Raw genomic sequence first — 5,758 nt, 5'->3', positions numbered from 1 at the left:
TGAGAAAGACCCATCAAAAAAAAAAAAAAAAAAAAAAAAGAATAGTAAATCACCACAAAGTCTCTTTCCAAGTTGGTTTTTCCGGAACTTTTTCATAAGGAATCCAGATTACCATTTCAAATGCCTCAAGGCTAGGAAGCCAACCCAAAGATTTGCCACCAGACTCTGTCTGTAATACCTATACGAAGTGGGTGACTTCCTCTCTTCTTGAGGTCCCAAAATATCTTGTTTTTCCCGTGCCTGTCTGAAAGTAACATTCTTCACTTACTGCAAAGTCATAAATCTTGCAAGGAAATTGTGTATACAAGGCATCAGCCCAGTCTTTCCAAGAGACATTTTATCATTGCTGTAACGTTAACCTCCATTCCTCCAAGCAGTCTGGTCATAATTGAAAATATGCCATTCCACTAAAAGCATTGGTAAAATAACCTGTGTATCTAATTGTGTCCTGTTAAAAACCAGTCCTTTGGGAGGCCGAGGCGGGTGGATCACGAGGCGGGGAGACTGAGACCATCCTGGCTAACACGGTGAAACCCCGTCTCTACTAAAAAATACAAAAAATTAGCCGGGCGTAGCGGCGGAGGCCTGTAGTCCCAGCTACTCGGGAGGCTGAGGCAGGAGAATGGCGGGAACTCGGGAGGCGGAGCTTGCAGTGAGCCAAGATGGCGCCGCTCACTCCAACCTGGGCGACAGAGCGAGACTCTGTCAAAAAAAAACAAAAAAAAACCGTCTTATTAAACTTATGCCTATAACTATTTTCCCATAAAATAAGAATACTCACAAATGGTTTCCAAGTCCTAGAGAAATCAAACAGAAAGATAAATGTTTCCATTGTGCCCACAAATACTTTACCAAGTTTGTTCTAAGCTATAAATAGCTCAAAATAGAATGTTCCTGCCTCTGAAGACAAAACATAAAAATAATTAGGCGCGATTTAGAATAAAATAGTATAAGAATATCTAGTTATCTATTAGTTTAGCCTCGTGTAACTAATTCTGGTTCCACTTGACGTTGGGTTAGCAATCGGGTCATAACACTATTTTCCCACACTGCCAGGATTCTCACACTCGTTTCTTCTCATCTGGAGAAGCCATCACTTCTTAGTTTTGAATTTGCTCTCCTAGGGATAGGACTTTCCCCTCACCTCGATGCGCCCACTTTGCATGTTGGGTGGGGGTCCTGAGGCTTCACTTCTGAGTGCTTTCAGGCACAGGCTCTGTATGAATTCCTTGGTTGTAGATATGTAGATAGGCTGGGTGTGGCGGTTTTCCCACATGCTGATTATTCGTGCGTTGTAATGGGCATGTGAGCAGGCTCACTGCCTCCTGCAGGACTGGGAAGGTGGAGCTCTCTAGAAGCTTCCCTCATGCCCCAGCGCTGAGAACGGTCAGTGGGTGTTATATGGATTTGTGCAATTTAACCTCCCAGCCAGCAGGTGGAGCTTGTGCGTAGGAGTTGACCCAGCGCCCTGCTATTGCGTCCGTCCCTGTAGAAAGGGGCCATGCAGGTTCACCTCCCAGCAAGCAGGAGGGGCTTGTGCATAGGAGCTGACCTAGCACCGTGACATTGCGTCAGACCCTGTAGAAAGGGGCCATGCGGGTTGACCTCCCCGTGAGCAGGAGGCGCTGGCGGGAGGCAGCTCGGTGCTGGTGGGATTCACGTTTGGCCTTTGTTAATCAGGAGAAGCCCCCGGGTGTCCCAGCAAAGGGCAGAGCATGGAACTCTCAGAGTCCCCTGTTTCATGCTCTGCCTGCCAGGTGGCAAGCGCTACCCCAGCAGAGGTTGGGGGACAGGTCCCAGGCCCCTGGGGCAATTTTCCAGGGAAGGGAGGGGCCTCTTCACTGCCCCCAAGGAGCCCCAGAGGGGAGAGGGGCAGCTGGAACCCACAGCCCAGCTGGTGTTGGTGGGACCCACCCAGCTCCCCCTGGCCCTGACTTGGTGGGCATCCCTCCGGGGTCTGGCCTGGCAGCACACAGCCAACCCAGCCCCAGCATCTGCATTCAGTTCCTGAAGCTGCCCCGGGCTGCCAGACTCCCTGTCTGCGGCAGAAACTGGGGCTCCCAGGCCACAATCTTCCAGGTCAGATTCTAGGACAGGAGGGGCTCCCACCTCCTCGCTGCACTCTCCTCTCAGATCTGACCACTGGGGCTCCTCCTCTCCAGTCAGATCCTAAATCTCATCCCCATGCTCCTGGACGGCGAGCTGGAACCCTAGGGGGATGGGATTAGGCCAGGGGACTTGTCCTCAGTTCCCCTAGACTCGCGCTGGATGTGATGGGGCTAGGCTGGTCCCAGGATGGGCAGTGCTGGCTGAGCTGTGGACCTGCCACTGGGAAGGGCAGGCCCCTCTCCATAGGAACAGCCATGCAGACAGCTGTAGGAGAGGTTGGCAGGCATGGGGTGCATGGTCTGATTGCTTCTTGGTTCTGCAGCAGCCCACAGCAGTAGTGGGGGAACCTGCCCTTGGGGCACAGGAGAGCACTAACCCTCCTCTCACCTTTCCTGCCTGCAGTGGGCAGTGGCGGCCTCAGGGTAGGACCCAGAGCCTTGGGGGAGGGACACCCAGAATGGCGCCCTGCTGCAGCTGCCCACTCTGGGAAGCCCATGGGGCTCCACGTGAGTTTGAACAGTGCCTCTGTGTGACCTCCAGGCAGCTCCCTATGCCAGTCTGGAGGCCTGCAGGGGTCGAGGGCCCTCTTGCACCTAGGATTGTAAAGGTTCATGGTGGGAATGGGAGTCTTGAGGGTCTCTTCACTTATTCCTTCCATGCATGGTCCAGGCCCGGGGGCCGCTCCTAGCTCCCAGCAATCCCGTCTGAGCAGGCAGCCCCACTTCCCCCTTTCTGCACCCTCAGAGTCTCCCGTGGCCTCTCTGGTGAATTCTGATGTTCCTGCTCAGACAATCTGTTTAAAGTGTCAGTATCTACTCCATATTTTGGATCCCCTCCGTGGAAGAGAGGCGCCCCAGCTGCACCTAGTCAGCCATCGTGAGCCTCTTGCTTTTCCTTCATCCCTGTGTACATGTCTTAGATGGCTTCTTCCTAGTGCAAGTCCTTGAAAAAACAGGGAACACCTGCGACTCGGAGTCTGGTAGTCCAATGACAGACACAAGAAATTAGGGCTCTAGGGGTGTCTGGAGAAGCAAACTATAATCTCCCTGCATGGGGATGACCAGCAGCTTCTGGGGAGAGAAAGAGTGGCTTCATGTGGCTTATTTTCTAGACTAAAGAGACCAGGTGCATGTGTAGCAGTTGTGGAATTTAACTTCGCAGGAAAGACCAGACTGCAGATCGCACGGAGACGTTCAGTGTGGAAGGACTTGAGGTGTCAGCGTGATTTTTGGAAAAGGGAAGCAGCTTTGAGGGAAAATGACCACTTGGAAAAATGCACTAGTCTGTGACCCACTCCTGAGTGTCCGTTGCACCCCTATTAAGACATAGATTCTGGGCCGGGCGTGGTGGCTCACGCCTGTAATCCCAGCACTTTGGGAGGCCGAGGTGGGCGGATCACGAGGTCAGGAGATCGAGACCATCCTGTCTAACACAGTGAAACCCCGTCCCTACTAAAAATATACTAAAAATACAAAAAAAAATTAGCCGGGCATGGTGGCGGGCGCCTGTAATCCCAGCTGCTCGGGAGGCTGAGGCAGAAGAATGGCCTGAACCCGGGAGGCGGAGCTTGCAGTGAGTCGAGATCGCGCCACTGCACTCCAGCCTGGGTGACAGAGCAAGACTCCCTCTCAAAAAACAAACAAACAAAAAACAAAACCAGACTCATAGAAGCAGAGAGTAGAGAGGTGGCTGCCTGGGGCTGGGAGCAGAGGAAATGAAAAGATGCTGGTCAATGGGTACAAACTCTTAATAATAAGATGAATAAATTCTGAAGCCCTGATGTACAATGAGATGACCATATTTAACACTACTGTACGGTTTACTTACAATTTGTGAAGAAAGTAGATTTAAGTGTTCTTATCCCACACAAGCACAAAATGTTAATTGTGATGATGTGCTAATGTAGCTGTGGTAATCATTTCACAATGCCTATGTATAATCAAATTATCGCTTCAAACACATCGAATAGATATAATTTTTACCTGTCAATTATATTTCAATAAAGCTAGGGGAAAATCTTTTAATAAAAAAGAAATTAAAATATCATTTATTTTGGTTACTATTTTTTGGCAAATAAAATGTTCAGAAAGGTTCTTGTTTAGTTTACAAATCATTTCAAGACAGTTTCCAGCTTGTTTAAAAAACTTCTGGCCGGGCACCGTGGCTCAAGCCTGTAATCCCAGCACTTTGGGAGGCCAAGACAGGCGGATCATGAAGTCAGGAGATCGAGACCATCCTGGCTAACACGGTGAAACCCCGTCTCTACTAAAAATACAAAAAACTAGCTGGACGTGGTGGCGGCGCCTGTAGTCCCAGCTACTTGGGAGGCTGAGGCAGGAGAATGGCCTGAACCCGGGAGGCGGAGCTTGCAGTGAGCTGAGATGGCGCCACTGCACTCCAGCCTGGGCAACAAAGCGAGACTCCGTCTCAAAAAGAAAAAAGAAAAAAAAAACTTCTGAAAACAAATTCCTGCAATTAGAAAAATATATCTGAAGAAACAATTTTATCTTCTGAGTGAGCTTTTAGGGAATACTTGTGAATAGGCTTTATCAAAAGGGTCTCTAACTACATATTTGTTACATGTGGATAAGATGCAACTTCCAACTTTTTGCCAAGAGACTTTTTTTTTTTTTTTTTTGAGACAGAGTCTCACTCTGACACCCAGGCTGGAGTGCAGCAGCATGATCCTGGCTCACTAGAACCTCTGCCTCCTGGGTTCAAGCAATTCTAATGCCTCAGTCTCCCAAGTAGCTGGGATTACAGGCGTGTGCCACCACACCCGACTAATTTTGTATTTTTAGTAGAGATGGGATTTCTCCATGTTGGCCAGGCCGGTCTCAAACTCCTGACCTCAGGTGATCCGCCCGCCTCGGCCTCCCATAGTGCTGGGATTACAGGCGTGAGCTACTGCACCTGGCCAATATTCAATATTTGTAAAGTCATATGATATTGTAGCAGTAATAAAAAATAGACAAACATAGTACAACAAAATTTACAGAAAGAGACAAGGCAACAGGTGGGCATTTCATATCAAGTGGATGGCACCAGAAAATTGGTATGGGAAGATAGGCTGTGCAATATATATGTTGAAGTAATTGGTATCAATAGATAAAATTGAACCACTACATCACATTATGAAGATTTATTATGTATAAGCAAATTGAAAATGTAAAAAGAGATGTTAATGTGTGAAAGAAAATATAGGGAAACAGTTGACTTTCAGGATAGGAAGTATTTATATTACCCACAAATGATAAGATTAATAAAAATAGACATTAATACATTTTAAAACAACTCTACCCCTACAATACCATAAACAATAAATAGAAAAGCTCAAATTTTGGAAAAATTTATGATTTTGTATTAACTGGAAAATCGTATTTTGCATAAATATACACACAAAAATATATAAAATCAAGTAAATCTTTAAGGAAAAGAACAAGCAATTCACAAATGAGAAACTGAGTGACAGCCCAGCCCTCCCTTCCTGCCCCCCATCATCACCATCATCACCACCATCATAATCTTCATCTTCACCATCACCATCATCATCATCATCATCAGCATCATCATAATCTTCATCTTCACCATCACCGTCATCATCACCATAACCATAATCATAATCTTCATCTTCACCATCACTGTCATC

Source organism: Theropithecus gelada, chromosome 19 (assembly GCF_003255815.1).
Source record: "Theropithecus gelada isolate Dixy chromosome 19, Tgel_1.0, whole genome shotgun sequence".
In the NCBI taxonomy this organism is placed as follows: Eukaryota; Metazoa; Chordata; class Mammalia; order Primates; family Cercopithecidae; genus Theropithecus; species Theropithecus gelada.
Note: the sequence above shows the minus strand (reverse complement) of the source record.